Here is a 16,453-nt window from a genome sequence, read left to right on the forward strand (position 1 = left end):
TTAAGGCTGCACTGCTCCTGGCTTCCAAAGATGGGGGGGGAGGCCACCAACCCAGGGACGTAGTGCCTACAGAAGCAGAAAAGGACAAGGGAACAGGTTCTCCGTACAGCGTCCAGAAGGAGAGAGAGCAGCCTGGCTGACATGTTGAGTTTGGGACTTCTGTTTCATGTGGTCATAAGCCAGGAAGCTCGTGGTTGCTTCTTATCCGCACAGAGCCTGGGCGAAGGCGTGGGCAAGGGAGACAGGCACGGAGTGAGGCTAAAGGGTTTGTTAGGAAAGGTTACTGATCACTACGCAGGCTCCTGCACAAGCCCCAAGGGGGGCGCTCGGAGGAACCATCCTCAGGATGTCCACGCGCATGGCGGAGAGGTCCCGGTGCCCCCGGCTTCCCCCCGCAGGGCCAGCGTGTCCCCCGGCCCAGGCTGAGAAGCAGGGAGAGGTGGGCACCCGCGTTGGTCGGGGGGACTCAGGAGGGCAGAGGGGCTGTGGGAGGGACACCGAGGGTCTTTGTTCCTCACTTATTGTTTTACAGATATTTTTCTTTAAATAGCACTGCCATAGAAGACATTTAACTATATAAAAAGAAACTCAGTACCAGCAATAATTCCTGAAAAGTGACGAACTTGATACTTAATTCTGCATTTTTTTTCTAATAAGCATTGAAATAAATACATTTACCATGAAAATAGAAGGTTTGCCGACCGACCACCTGAAATCCCTTCCCGTGGCCATCCAAGCTTCCCCAAGTTATCTTATCTGTGTCCCAAGAGCAACGCATTTTGTGGAGGGGGAGCTGGGGTCGGAGAGCTTAGGAGATTCTCTTACAGACACGCGGTAGACGGCCCAGCTGACAGGTGCCCCGGTCTCCAAAGCCTCCAATCTTTCCACCACCCCGCACGCTGCCCAAGAACATCACGGGCTCGCAGAGGCTTCGCGCCCGATGCCAGGCACTGTTCTAAGGCCACCGAACACAGCAAGGCATCGCGTTCCTGCCCCAGCCGCCATGCCCCCCCCCCCCCCAAGCATCCTTGCTGTATTATTTGATGACACGGACGAGATTTCGTGCTATTTTGCTTACGGCCGCGGCATGTGTCACTACCTCCTCCTCTCTGAGGCGGGAAGGAAGGTGCAGAGAGTTTGAACCCAGGTCACATGGCGTGGATGGTCCCTGCAGGGTTCCGGGTCTCGCCTCTGTCCCCAACACCCAGAGTTTCAGGAAGTGGCTCTCCACTGACTCCACCCCGGGAAGGACCTCAGTCTCGTGCTGGAGGCACATGGACGAGCGGCATCTAAGACCCCGCCACGGAGCTGGCCTGGGGTCCTCCGGGCGCCCCCCCCCCCCCGGAGCTTGCCGCTCTTGGGCACTGAGCGTCAGGAGCGTGACCTGGGCCGATCCCGCCCACGACGCGGGCAGGAAGCATCCATGGTTGCCCGCTCTCTGCTGTCCCCAGTAGGGCTGCGACGGGCATTGCTGCACATGGAGCTTTGTGTCCCCACGGGTGCGTTCGTGCCGGGCGTGTTCCCACGAGCTCCACTGCCCGGACACGGGCTGGACACGCACTCCGCTCCAGCGGAAGCCACCACACATACGCGGGCTGTTTCCAAGACCCCAGTGTGACCACCCCCGGGCCACCTGACTCACACGGGGTGTGGGTGATGGGGAAAGCGTGATTTATTTCTGAGAGTGTTTTGATGGGAGAAGGTCAGACCCTTGACGGGCAGTGAGAACAAAAGTGCACACGCGCAAGAGAAAGAAGCAAGGACACCATCTCGACGGGCACTTTGCCCTGTGACTGCGTGTACGATGTGGGGTTGGACGCAGGGGTGGACGGGCAGGGGACATCGGACAGCTGGGCAGCCGAGAGCACCCTGGGGCTCCCAGGGCATGGGAGGAGGGCCCAGGTCCCCACGCGGCCGGACGCCCGCCGTGTCGGGGGTGCTTCCTCTCCACGGGTAACGTTGAATGTGCCAGGACGAAGGTGAGCTCCGCTGGGGTCACTGCAGCCCTGACACCAGGAAGTGAGGACTCTCCGTCTCACAGGGCCATGTCAGGACCGCTTATCGGAGCCCGGCAGTGAGGGCTTCGGGCTGTTGATGGACACAGTAGTTGTGCAAACATACGATGACGTGTCACCCGATGGGCTGCAGGTGTCGAGGGGGCAGGTCAGGCCGCGGGGCCAGAGGCGAGGACCTGGGTCCGGCTGTGGAGGGACCGTGACAAGCAGAGCTGACCCCTCAGGGGGGCAGTGAGGGGCAAACCGCACTCGCGTCTTTGATCAGACTCACAGTTCCTTTTCTTCTTCAAAAGGACACGACATAAAATTTAGGAAACTGCAGACCAGGGTGGGAATGTTGGGTGGGAGGAGCAGGTACTGGGACCCAATGTGTGGCCCCATGTGGGTTCCCACGTGCCCAGCCCTGCCGGCTGCCCCAGGGGGCTCCCAGCTCCCTGCCCGGACCATCCGGGAGAGTCCTACCCGGGGACCAGCCCACTTGCCCACGCAGGCTCCTGCTCTGGAGACGCTGGGGGGGGGGCATTGTAGCCCTCGCTGAACGTGGGGCTTCCCATGCAGCTTCCGGTGCCCAGACCAGTTTCTCCAAGGGCAAGAGCCACGCTTCGAAACGGGAGAAGCTGTACATCTTTCACTGTGGTTTTCTGGTGGCGTGTTTACGCGGCGCTGCCGTCCAGCAGGCGGCCGGGCTTCTCCTCCAGGGGCCGGAGTCCATCCGGGGCCCTCCACCGGCTCTTGTTCCTTGCATTTAACCGCTTCACATGTTGGCATCATTTCAAATGCAAAGAAGAACACAAGTCAGGACAGCAATGCCGACCGTCTCCTCCCGTCTCCTCCCAATAGCCAGAGGAGCAGCCACTGTCCTCCCCAGGCTACAGACGGGGACCCTGAGGTCTGGAGAGGGGAGGCCGGCAGGAAGGGGAGCCAGGATGTGCACAGGGGCAGGGCAGGCCTAACATCTTTCACTGTAAGAAATTAGTGAATTTCTTCACTAACGTCCTGCGGGGCAATAATGTTCTGTTTTCCTCCGGGTCTCTTGGACTCTGAGGCTGGTCCCAGGTTAGCTCGGGATCCGGCTGCCCCGGGTGTGCGGTAGCGTATGTCAGGAGGTTGTGTGGAGCTGCACAGGGAAGGGAAGGCGGGTCTCCCAGTGGGGCCGGGCTGGTGCAGTGGAGCCCCTCCTGTGCCATCGAGTCCACCGGGCAAAGGGACTCAGGCCTCCCTGCCTCGTATCCTTACGGGGGAGGGTGTGGGGAGCCCACCTCTCGGGGTGTGGAGGCCACACTGTGCCTGGCTCCGTGTGGTCCACCAGAGCCACGAGCAGGGGCAGCCCGTCAGCCCCGCCCAGCCTCCCCCTCCCCGGACGGGGCAGTGCCAGCGAGGCGGGTGCGGGGAGGAGTGTGGCTCTCGGGGGGAGGCTCCCTCCCGACTCTCGGAATCCCTGGAGGCAGAGACAAAGCTGACCCGTGGGAGCGCCTCCCGGGCGCCTCCTGCCTCGGGGCCGTGCATTCCTGAGACGCTCCTGTGCTCCCCGGCAGGGTGGTCTCGCCCCCCCAGGCCCCACGCCCACCGCACTGCTTGCTGGGTGAGACCCCATGTGCTGGTGGGAGGAAACACGTGCACCCACCCACTGCTCGGGGCGGGGGGTGCTGCGGGGGCCGGCTTGGGCCTCGGTGTTGCCGTCTGTGCGCCGGAGTCGACGGTGCTTGGTTCACGGGGCGTGGCGGAGGCTGCTCTTACCTCTCCTTCCCCCCCCACCGTGGCATCGTCCCGCCCCCAATTCTAAAGCAAGGGAACTGACTGTCCCAAATCAAGACTCTGGTCCCAGGCCCCCTTACCACCGGGCATGGTGGGTGACCGGGCGCGGGCCAGCGGGTCTGACGCAGTGGTTCTGGGTCTGCCCGGCGCCCCTGCATGGCTCCCCTGGGCTTCGCTGTGGCGGGCGGGCTGCTCTGGGCCGGGGGACGAGGACGCGGCCCTCGTGATGGCCTGGCGCACCGTGGTGTCGTGGGGCAGTGCTCGGCCTCTGTGCCCGAGGAAAGAGACTTCAGTCAGCTGGGGTCCACTACAGGCTCACCCCTCTACCTCCGGGGGCCAACTCGCGAGTTTTCTGTGCCTTGTCTCCTGTCCTTTCCGTGGCCGCCCCTGAGCGAGGTGAGGGCCACAGCCACATCCGCTCCGCAGGTGAGGAAACCCAGGCCGAGGCTCACAGCCACATCGCTAGTGCAAGCCGAGCTCTTCCTAGGGACGCGGGCTGATGGTCCCCAAATGCGTCTCCGGAGGGCCCAGGATGGCTTCCCTGGCTCACGGAAGGGCTGGCTTTTCCCTCGGGTGGCGGGGAGTTGTGACCGATAACTCTTTGCCCATGGTGAGGTTTTACTGGACGTGGACTTTCAATGGAGCAAATATTTTTTCTGGGTGGATACCCCAAGAAATTTGGTTCTTATTAAGATGTGAGGCCGGTAACAGTGATGTGGCCTGCGTCTGATTGTCCTGGAGCTTCCTGGGAAGTCACACGCTCAGCCCCCCGCCGAAGCCCTGGTGCGGAAAGGTCTGTGTCTTCCGTGAGACTCTCGTCCTGGCGGAATAAAATCCAGGGGACGCTTTGGAAAGCACTTTACCGACAACTGCCACACGGAGTTTCTGCGGCCCCAATGCGGGTGTTTTTATAGGCAATCAGAGCGGACCCGGATTTGGCTCAATAGCTTGGCGGGCCAGGGGTGAGGGTCTGGCCCCGAGTCCCCGGCCCGGGAGCAGGCCCGAGCTGCTGTTGTGCGGCATTTGGGCAAAGCGTGGAGGGAAGGGCCGAATTGGGCCGGTTCCCCGTCCGGGGGCAGCTGTGCCCAGCCCTATCCTTCCGCTACGCATTCGCCTCTATTGTGTGGCTTCCCTGGCACATGGGCAGCCTCGCTTGACCACCATGTTCTGGAAAGGCGTTCTCACATTTTTCTTCCAGGACGGCCTCAAACATAAACAGTCCCCATGGTGGGCATCCGGCCTCCGGGGTCCCATTGGTTCTATCCGGTGTTTGTCATTTCCCCGGAGACGGCTGGGGCCGAGGGCGGGGTGGGCGACGGGCATGGATGTGTCCGAGGAGCGGTCGGGCCGGCCGGCCAGCACGCTGCTTATCTGGCGCGGCCCGGACTCGCACATCCATCCCGTAACGGTGGCACGTGAGGCCCCTGTTTTCCTTCACAGGAAGTTTACGGCTCGGAGGTGGAGGGCTTGGCATAGGGCTTCGTCGTCGCCCCCCTGCTTCTGACCGCCTGGGAGGGCCTGGGGGACAGGAACCTCCGGCCAGCTTGTCCCAGGAAACGGGGTCTGAGACAGCTGGCCTCGCCCAGAATCGCTCTGTAGGCACCTGGGGGCCTTGAGCGTGACCCCCGTGAAGACGGGCACAGGGTTAGTCCGGAGCTGAAGGTCTGGCCGTGTGATCTCGGATAAGTTTCTGAGAGCCGGGCTTGCCGGCTGCCACGCTGTGAACGGCGGCCGACGTAGCACGTCTGTGTGCGTGTACATGCCCGTGCACAGGTGTGGGGCCGAGTGTGTGGCGCTCCGGTCTGGGGCCGGGGGTGCTCCCTCTTCCCCCCGAAGAGAACCACGCTGGTGGGCCTGCAGGTGGGCTCCGGAAGGCCCTGTGGAAGGTCTGCAGGAGGGGGTGGGCGGTCAGCTCCCCACGGCCATCCATCACCCGGCGGGCTGACGGGGTGTTAGCATGGCTTCAACAAGAGATAGCGGAGGAAAAACGGCCCGCACAGACGAGGGCTTATCTGGCCCGATGTCGGTGAGCCCGGTCCAAGCGGGGGCCCTCCATCAGTCAGGCAGCTGCAGCTGCCCTCCGCTCCGGCCTCCACACGCCCCGACTCCTCTCCCCGGCGCCCCTCGCTCCCTGCCTGCCTGCTCAGCTCTGGGTGAGACTTTGTTGCCCAACACGATCCTGGGGCTCATCTATGCAGGGGCCGGACCGGTGATTCCAGTGACCGCTGTGCACTTGGACGCACTATGTAATCGAATAAAAGAAAGCAGTACTGTTGGGTAAGCTGATCGCTGTTGGCGCACGGGCCCCTCCCCCCGACAGTGGGCAAGATCATCATCATTGTCATCGTCAGACTTCCCTCGCCCCCGACTGTCTAGTGCAGCTCCGATCAGGCTGAGACGGACCACACTGAACTTGCAACTAGCTTCCCGGTTGAAGAACTCCCGAGAACAAACAGCTGGTCGTTGGGTGGGGGCCAAACCTTCAGGTGCAGTTCTCAGGGGCCGGTGTCCCACACGGAGGACAGAGGGCGATGGGGGAATGGGCAGTCTGTAACGTGCCGAGTGGTCAAGGGGACCCAGCATCTGTCCTCCGGCTCGCTATAGGAACACGGGTGGCGAGCATCTCCTGGTGCCTGGTGCTGGCCTGCTGAAGGCAGGGCGGGGGGGGGGCGGGCGTGGGCCTGGGGAGGGTGGTGCCTGTGCAGCCCCTGTGGGACAGCTCCATCCCTGGGGGGTTTCTGGATCATCTGCTGTCTGGGGAGCTGGCCTCGGGCCGATGACATCTGCTCTCATGGGGACCATGTTGGATGAGCTCCGGGTCCTGGTGTCCTGGTTAGACTTTGTCTCCCAGGTGGAGGGGCCAGCCAGGGGACCTCCCAGCTGCCCCGTGGGTGACCTCCACCTGCCTCGAGCCGGTGACGCCCCCCGAGCCCAGCAGAGGATGCTGCTAAGGAATCAATAGTGTGGGACGCCTGGGAGGCTCAGTGGGTTAAGCCTCTGCCTTCGGCTCAGGTCATGATCTCAGGACCCTGGGATCGAGCCCCGCATGGGGCTCTCTGCTCAGCAGGGAGTCTGCTTCCCCTTCTCTCTGCCTCTCTGCCTACTTGTGATCTCTGTCAATTAAATAAATAAAATCTTAAAAAAAATAAGGCATCAACAGTGCGAGCAGCAGCAGGCAGAGCTGCCGCAGACGCCGTCCGTCCAGCCCTGGAGGCTCCCCGGAGGGCGCTGGTATCCAGCCTGGGGCACAGCCCAGGGAGTGGGGGCTCTGAGCATGGCCCATGCCCAGTACCCATGTCCCGGCTGCCAGGTGTCTGGGACGGGGTGCCTTGACCCCCTGCACCTCCCAACTCGGAGACACAGCTTCTCAGCCGTTCACGCGTGGCACCCACCGCCAGGGCCATTAAGTCACTGAGCACTGGTTCATGGAGTCCTGGGAGGAGGGAGGGCGGGTAACAAGAATCTGCATTTCTAGCCAGTTCACAGGCGAGCCTGCCACGGCTGGCCCAGGGACCCCACTTGGGGGGCCCGTCTCTGAACGATTTAATGCAGACTGGGCAGTGGGTTCCAAAAAAGCTGCCCCTTTCCCTCCATCTTGGAGCCAGAATGAAGCAAACAACCAATCCAGTGCTGGCCTCCTGCGGGGACTGTCTGTGGCGGGGCCTGGGCTGTGCGTGGTTTTGGGTTCTGCAGCAGCGCAGGCCTGCGAAACTGGTCCCCCCTCTTTCCTTCGCCTCTTGGTTCCCAGGCCCAGGGGGCCCTGGTGCGGGGGTGCTTGGCGATGTTGAGGGGCAGGTGTTGTCTGGGGTGTGCCACACTCCTCATGGCCTGCTGCTCCCCAAACACTCAGTTCCCAGCACGCCAGGCCATGCTCCTCAAACCTCTCCAGCTCCGCTGGCTCCCCAGCCCAGAAGCCTGTTCCTAAAGCCCCCACATCACACCCTGGGCTGTTCCCAGAGCGCTCCCTCGGGCTGGGAGTCAGACAGGAGTCTGCAGTCATCGGGCCTGGCCGTGGGGGACGACTTGCCGATGTCTGCACCGGTCTCAGGGACTAGCCTGGTGTCCTGGTGAGGACGGTGTTCCCTCAACGTCCACAGACACTTCTGGGCTTTGAGTCATGCCTGGCGGACCTGCTCTTTCTTCTTCAGATCGGACTTGCCCACCCTTGGGGTCGAGTCAGGAGGAAGAGGCTCCGAGGACAGCTGGGGTGACTCTGTATGACCAGGGGCAGGGCGTGGGGGCAGGACTGCAGGGATCACCCCCGAGTGGGGTAGCCAGGCTCAACCTACCGTGTCATGACTCTCCTGCCTTCCTAGGGGGGAGGTTTGAGGGGGAACTCAACGCTGAGGCTGGGGAGAGTCGGGGAGGCTGCTGTGCCATCACTGTCCATTGGCTGCTGGGCTAGAAGCTTCGGGAGCATCACCTCATCATCTCACTGATGAGCAAATCAAGGTCCCAGGAGGGTATGTGACTTGCCCATGGCTGCTCAGGCTCTGGATCCAGGCCTGTTCCCCACCAGGAAGTCAAGCCTGCACTCACAGGTCACCTTCCGGCCGAGCTCTGGGCTTCCCAGGGCTCGCTCTCACGGTGCCTGGGGCCACATCCACAATCTGTGTCTGAAAGATCGGAACAGGGCGGACGCCATGGCTGCTTCTCCTGGAGAAGCCTCTTTGGGGTGGGATTGGCCGTCTTCTGCCAGCAGTCCCCGCGCTGCTCGGGTGATCTCCTCCAGGTTTGCAGTCAGGCCGTCCAGAAGGCCGTCCAGAGCGCAGCAGCCCGTCCCGAGGGGCAGCGGGGCTGTCAGCCAAGCTCCATAACTTGACCCCGGATCGCGGCACGTTATCAACCCATCTCCGCGGCCGCGCCGAAGCTGAGTTATGGAGGGGAGGTTACCGCGGACAGACGGTAGTTCTAAGCAGGGCAGCGGGGTCTCGGGGTTAATGGGCAAAGGTCAGCACCTACCAGGGCTCCATGTGGGATGGATTAAGTCGCCCCCAGGCTTGGTGGCGGGTGGCCTGCGGGTGGGCTCAGCCACTACCGGCCCGGCCTCTATTGAGGCCACCTCCCTGTGACTGCAGGGCTCAGGTCCAGTGGGGCTGACTTGATTTTCGTCTGGGACTGAAAAGCTAGGGGACTCTGCTTGGAATCAGGATGTCCCTAGTTCAAAGAGATTGCTGGCTCTGTCCTTGCTAACGAGGACCTCCGGGTCTCAGGGTCTCGAGGGTCTCAGTCACCCGATTCTTTGGTCCAGAGGGGCAGCTTGGATTTCTGCCCAGAGCTTTCCGTGGACCCAGGGAGATCCAGGCTTCCCTGCTGGAACCCGTCCCTGTGGGTTAAGGCATCCTCTGACCACGAAGCTCCGTGGAAACAGGACTCACGCTTCCTAGCACCTGGGTGCCTTCCTGTGGGCAGCCCAATGCCTGTCCCCGAATCCCAGGCTGCAAACCAGGCAGAGGCCTCAGGACAGACCCAGATGGGAGGGAAACAGAGTCGGCCAGGGCGCTGGCGTTCCTTCCCGCCGCCCCGGCGTCCGGTTAAGGTTTGTTCTGTTCTAGACACGCCCACGAGGGAGTGGAGCTAAAAGGCCTGAAACCCAGGACCCCCGGGCTGTGGCCGCGTCCCTCCACCCCTGCCCCCCACTCACGTGGCCCGTCCTCTGGGCCTCAGCTACTCCTCCGTCCTGCTGAGGACCTGCCACGGGATTCGGGTCCATCGGGTCTTTCAGGATGATCTCGTCTCAGGATCTTTAACTTAATCACAAAGACCCTTTCCTCAGACAAGGCCCCATCCACAGGCTCTGGGCGTGAGGACGTGGACTCGTATCTTTGGGGGCCGCAAGCCCACGGCAGGGGCCGAGCACTCTGTTCGGACTCTTCCTCAGAACCACCCTCCCCCTCCGAGGGAGAGGAGACAGCTGCAGCCGGGCCATTGGAGGCCTGCCGGGGCCACAGGCAGCGGGTGACGGGGACCGGGTCCCAGCGACGTGGGCTCAGTTCACACGCCTGCCGCTTTTCCCCAGGAGGCCTCCTCGGACTCCCCGGGGTGTGCGCAGGTGTCGGAGGCGGGGGCCGGGGCTTCTCCCGAGCCTCCCCTCCTCACGTAGCACATTTTGCAACAGTCACGAGGTGGCTTCGAGTGCAGGCCGGGTCAGGGAGGCCTGCGGGGAGGCCCGGAGTGTGAGGCCTAGAGGCCCGCCCCTCCGGAGTCTGTTTCCTCACTGGCCGTGGCAGGCAGTCATTCCTACAGGGCAGCGGGAGTGGGGACCCAGCGTGCGGAGCGCTCCAGGGTGTGTCCCTCGTGTGCCGGGCTTATGGACACGCGGGTGTGTCGTCACGCTTCTCGGAGGACAGCGTCACGACGGCGCAGGAATGACGACCGTGTTGACCAGGTGCGCAGCAGCTGTGGGCCCTGAGCGCTTCCGAGAGCTGTGCGTTTACGACTCTGCGTTCGCGATGACCCTCCCAGGAGGGGCTGCCCTCGCCCCATTCCACAGTGGAGGACACTGAGGCCTGTTTGCTCACTTCCAACTTTGCAGTCTGGAGAACTCTGCCCCCGTCCACTCATTCATGCCCACTCCCTGCCCGCTCCCTTCGCCCCGACCCCCACCGCGCTGTGCTTGCTCCCAGAGCAGGTCTGATGGGGTCTTCCCACCCAGAGGGAAGCGACTGTTAAGTCTCCACGACATGGGCCAGTCTTTTGCACCTCCCAGATGCAGTAACGGGTGCCTCGGCCCAGGGCGTCTAGCCAGGTGGCGTTTGGGGCTCAGGGGATTCTGGAACCCTGGACATCCAGACTCAGCCAGCCGGCACGGGGACGCCCCTTCGTGGCTCTGCTGTTTCACTGACAGACCCATGCGGCAGTGACATAAAAGGCGAATTAGGGGATAGACGCACGGGGGCTGGAGCCTCTCGCTACGCTGCAGACCTGTCATTGCGTCCACTGACCCGGGTGACGTCAGTGTCGACTATGAGTCGCAGCGCTCTCCCCCACGCTGTCTTGCTTGCCGTGCTGGCCGTCATCACAGTGGAGGACCATGGGCTCGGGTGAGGCACAGCTTGTCCTGCCAGGATCCCAGGCGTGCCGGCCGGTTGGCCACCAACGTTCCTGTCCCTGCCCCTACATTGCCGGGGAGGGCCGGGCCCCCTGCACAGGTCATGAGAGAAGAGGTGTCAAGACAGCGTGACCTGATTTCGTGAGCTGAGGTGACCTGGAAGGCCTTCCTTACCCTATCTGTCAGGCTGGGTCCTGGTGCAACGGTGAGCGACCTTCAGGTCGCAGCGGCTTCACCATAGCTTCCTGCAAACGAGCTTAGCTTGCCCCACGCTTCCCATGCAAGACAGGAACCCTTCTCCCTATGGTCCCTACGGCAGAGCAGCCACCACCCGGACTGGCCAGCGCCTGTGCCCAAGGGAGGTGGGAGCCAGGGGGTATCCCACCTGGAATGGCACATGTCACACTGGCCTACTTGGTGGTATACAGAACGAGTCAAGTGACCCATCCAAGCACAAGAGAGTAGAAGTGCCACCCCACTGTCCACATGCCACAGGACTGGGGGGACCAGAGTGTGGCATGAAGAGCACTGATGAGGGCTGCATTCCCCGCGTGTGAACACAAGCGTTAGTGGGCGCCCTGTGGAAAGTGGAGTGAGCACCAGGAACCAGCAGCGCCTGCGCGGCGTCCTCTGAGACAGGGACAAGCCCCTGACCATCTCCGGGAACCCCAGCCCCTCCTCTATAAATGGCAAGAATGGGGTCTTGTGCCTTGTTTCTCTCTTCTGTGGCCACGTTTGGATGAGGATAGGCGGATGAGACCCGTGGAAACACGCCGAACACCGCATCAGATGAGATGGACGTGGTGGGCGGGCGGACAGTCACAGGGACGACCCAGAATGCTCACCAGGGAGGCCTTTATTCTGGAGCAATCGTAGACGGACAGGAAAGTTGCAAAGAGAAATACAGAGAGCTCCTGTGTGCTTTTCACTCAGTGTCCCCGCACTGTCACCTTTCACAGCCCAGGGACATCGACCAAAGCAGCAGGATTCACACTGGTACAAGGCTGTCGGCTATGGACTGTGTCCAGACTTGACGCACTTCTGCATGAATGTTCATCTGGCATCACCCAGTGCCCCACAGAATTCAGCACCCTCAGAATTCCCGCACGCATCCCCCGTGTAATGCATTACTGCTCCGTCCCCAAGACCCTGCAACCACTTCTCTGTTTTCCACACTGTAATCTTTCCTTTTCCAGACTGTCCTAGAAATGCCATATACAGTAGGCAACCTCTCGCTTCTGATTTCTTAAACTTAGCAAAATGCATGTGGGTGATTCCTGCGGCAGGAAGCGATGACAGACACGTTCCTTCTTGTTGCTGGGTGATGTGCCCCTGGACGGATGTCCTACGGTTTGTCCACCCACCCGTCTGTTGAAGGACGTCTTGGTGGTTCCCAGTTTTTGGCAAATGAGGCTGCTATAAACATTCACATAAATGATTTTGTGTAAACAAGAGTTTTCAGTTCAATATAGTGAATGTACGTTTAACTTTGTAAGAAACTGCCAAACTGCCTGCTAAGCTGACTCTGCCATTTTGTGGTGTCAGCAAGGAATGAGAATCCCCAGGATCAGGGTTTTGGATTTTAGCCATTCTAACAGGCATGTAGTGATGTCTCACTGTGGTTTTAATTTGCATCTTCCTAATGACAACTGATATCGGATATTTTTTCAGATGCTTCTGTCATCCATCTATCTTCTTTGGTGAAGTGTCTGTTCAGACCTTTTGCTCATTTTTTTTTAAAAGATTTTGTTTATTATTTATTTGACAGACAGAGACCACAAGTAGGCAGAGAGGCAGGCAGGGAGAGAGGGGGAAGCAGGCTCCCCACTGAGCAGAGAGCCTGATGTGGGGCTCGATCCCAGGACCCTGGGATCATGACACGAGCCGAAAGCAGAGGCTTTAACCCACTGAGCCACCCAGGCACCCCCTTTTGCTCATTTTTAATTGCTCTGTTTGTTTTCTTATTGTTGAGTTATAAGAGCTCTTTATATATTCTGGATACAAGTCCTTTTTTTTTTTATAATCAGATATCTGATTTGGAAATTTTTTTTCCAAGTCTGTTGTTTGTATTTTCATTCTTTTAATAGTGCCATTAAAAGGAAATGTTTTTAGTTTTGATAAAGTACAATTTACTAATTTTGTTCTTTTATGGATTTTCTTGGTGCCATATCTAAACACACTGCCAAACATGAGGCATTGATGTAGATTTTAACACATTTTTTTCCCTAATGTTAGAGATTTACATCTTACGTTTAGGTTAATAATCCTTTTTTTTTTAAATCTTAAAATGTGAATTTTAATTGTAAAAATTGTCTTCTGTAAATATAGTTCCGTTGACTTCTCTGCACACAACTCGGTTCAAATATATGGAGAGATGACATACACAGATGCGATTGGTGCCGCAGAACAAAATCAATTAAAGATACGTTTACTCTTAGCTTCAGGATGATCCCAGCCTTCTTTAGGCCATTAAAATGATCACGGCAGAGAAGAGAGGACAGCATATCTACAGGCACCGGTATTCAGGGTAACGTTTACAAACCATCTCACTAATTCCATATTACAGGGTAAAAGATCTCAAACAAAACTGTCTTCAGTGTTTCTTATTGCTGTGACCCGTGGGCTGCGGTGTGCACGGCCCACGTTCGGTACTTTCTGGGTAAAGGGTGACGCATCTGTCAGTTCTTCATACATCTTGACCTTGTGTCCTGGGACCTCGCTAAGCTCATTTACTTATTACAGAACTTAAAAAAAAAAAAAAAGAATATTTGGGATTTATCTAAATAGATAATCTTGTCACCTGCAAATAAAGGACAGTTTTATTTTCCCCTTTCTGATCCGCACGCCTTTATTTCTGCCCTCTTACCTGATCCCACGGCAAGGGCTTCCAGGGGGATGTGACGGGGGCGTCGAGAGAGGACATCCTTGCCCGGTTTCTGCTCTGGCAGGACCCGCGTTCGGACTCGCCCCAGCAAGTCTGACGTTACCTGTAGGGTTTTCAAGGGCCTTTGATTAGGGTCAGGAAGTCTCCTGTGTTCCTAGTTTCCTGAGAGTTCCTTTACGGCCATGCGTAGGTGCTGCGTTTTGTCAGATGCATTTTCTGCATCCACTAAGATTATTATGGCTTTTCTTGTTTAATCTACTAATGTGGTAAATCAAATTCACAGCATTTTTGGTGAACAAAAAATGACATTTTTAAAAGCCTCGTGTGCCCATTATTACTAATGGCTTCTAGGCCTTTCTGGCTGAATGACTTTGGATAAATTACTTAACCTTTCTGGGCCTCAGGCTAGTTTCTCCCTACTTTGGCGGCAGGGGTGGTGGGCTGGATGGCTGACTTCAAAAGGGCCCTGCCGTTTTGCTTGTGGGGATGCTGGGAACGTGGACAAGAAAAATGCCTTTCCGTGGCTGTGCCTTCGTGCTGTCAGCCAGCGTAAGACTTTGCGCTCGCCGGTGTTTGCTCTTTGTCAGACCGCAGGCGCGACCCGTGAGCGTTTCCTCAAATAATTCCTAAACCAGCATTACGAGTCAGGCGTTGTGATCTTCACCCGACAAACGGGGAAGGTAGGACACAGAGAGGTTAAGCAGCTGATCATGGTCACGCGTGCAGTGTGACAAGCAGGGGGAGGCAAGGTGCTGCACAGACCCACGCTGCCCACTGTGGTGGCCACTAGCCATGTGTGGCCCCCCAGCATTAGGACTGTGGCTCCCCCACACTGGGACGTGCTATCAGTGTGAAAATAAAGTCTGGATTTTGAAGGGTTGGTATCAAGAAAAAAAAAAAAAACCCAAACAAACAACAAACCATGTAAATTTTCTCATTGGTAATTTGTTAATATTGTCTCATGTGAGAATAATATTTCATACAGATCGGGTTGAATAAAGTGCAGGATGGTGCGAATTCCACTGGTTTCTTTTCACTTTTTCTACTGTGACTAGTGGAGAGTGTCCAAGTACATATGTCGCCCGGAATTTATTTCTGTCGCACAGACAAGGAGTCGACGGATTCCAGCCCGTGGGCCGAATGCGGTCCAGCACCCCTTACTGTCCTGTTTTGCTGGTGAAGTTTTATTGGTTCGCGGCCTGTCCGCTCACAGGCATGCGGTCCACGCCGCTTCCGCACTACGGCAGCGGAGCTCAGACAGGGACCACAGCACCCAGAGAACCCCCGATATTCCCCGACAGTCCTCCCACGGGAAAAGCGTGCCGGCCTCTGCCCCGGACGAAAGCCCGGGACGCCGGTTCCCAGCGCGCTGACCATCCCCGCAGGCAGGCTACGGGCCGTTTTACAGTTTCTTTCTCCCTTTCCTTTCTCTTCTTTTCTTTTTTTGTATTTGTCTTCTCTAAAGTTCCAGGAGTGAAAACGTTGCTTTTGATGACGAGGGAGAAAGCGCATCCGTGCTTTCTTACTGCAAAGTAATACACTCTGAGATGAGGAACCAAAGGTGTGGTTAGGGCTGACCCTGACAATGAGCCCTGGCTGTGTGGCTCCTGAGCCTGCTCCCCAGGAAGCCCTGGGAGGACCCCAGGAAGCCTCTGGCTTGGGCAGCGATCCAAACGCACTCTGCTTTCGGGGCTGTTTACGTAGGGAGAGGAGGGGTGCAGGGGCGAAGGCAGCTAGTCAGCCCAGGGCCAACCCCAGGAGGCGGGGCTGTGCGGCGTGGGGGGCTCGGGAAGCCAGGCCCATCTGGTTTGCGTTAGGTTTATAAGGTTGATAGCAAATAAGGGTATTAGAGCTAATTTACTTATTTAGAGAAAGACGACTCAATCGCAGAAACTGATTGGGACGGACCGGTCCCCTCCCCCACTGCCTGCAGAGATGCCCCACAGGAGGAGGGGTCTGCCAAGCCAAGGCCCTTGTGCAAAGCTTGGTATCTTTTAAAAAACAGCCGTGCAATCCCGTGTGGCCTCGGGGCTGGCCCGTGGACCTTGCCAAGCCCGTCCCCCTGGCCTCCCTGGCCTGGCCACACTTCCCCGAGGAGGATCGTGGCCCGCTTGGACTTGGGGCGCACGGCAGTCGTGCAGCTTACAGGGCGACCACGAGGAGTAACAGCAGCGTCTCTCGGGGCCCAGAGCCCCTCACCAAGCCACCTCAGCCCCCCGCATCCCCGGGGTCTGCAAAAACATCACAAGAAGCCCAGCGGCCCCCAGCCACACACTGAGGTTTTGGGGGCCCGCAGCAGCTGCAGGTTCCCAGGTCCCCGTCCGTTTCCCCCAAGCCAGGAATGATGTTCTGGGGACCTCCTGCACAGGCTCCCGCTTGGACCTGGGGCTCTGGCTCCTGGAGCTCGGGCTCTACTCGGAGGCAGGGCTCCCTCTGGCCTGGTTTTCTGGAGCGCACGTGGGCTTCAGAGTCGAAGTCCCTCCTCGCTTCCTCCTGTGGGTCTGACCTCCTCCCCGCCCCCCATCTCCCCCCCCCCCCTTTCAGTACATTTGTTGTGATCAGGACTTTGATACGGCTGGTTTGTCCACCTGATTCTTGGCGCCAACAGCATATTCTAGATGTACAAGATTGCACTCCTTCAGACTTCAAGGCTGTGACCTCAGCAGTCCCCACGGGAGCCAGCAGACCCTACTAGATCCACTTCAGGACTCCCGTGTCCCTCATGAGAGAAAGGGGTCATTCAGTGGG

General features: G+C 58.8%; 1 long non-coding RNA gene across 2 annotated transcripts in view; it reads right to left on the minus strand.

Moving 5' to 3' along the window:
- LOC132005167 (uncharacterized) overlaps positions 1–16,453 on the minus strand; it is a 412,778-nt gene that overhangs the window by 92,907 nt on the left and 303,418 nt on the right. For both annotated transcript variants that reach the window (XR_009400748.1, XR_009400750.1), the window contains one exon: positions 13,688–13,808. This is a non-coding gene — a long non-coding RNA (uncharacterized LOC132005167). The remainder of the gene's footprint in view (positions 1–13,687; positions 13,809–16,453) is intronic.

This window comes from Mustela nigripes, chromosome 17 (genome assembly GCF_022355385.1).
Source record: "Mustela nigripes isolate SB6536 chromosome 17, MUSNIG.SB6536, whole genome shotgun sequence".
Classification (NCBI taxonomy): Eukaryota; Metazoa; Chordata; class Mammalia; order Carnivora; family Mustelidae; genus Mustela; species Mustela nigripes.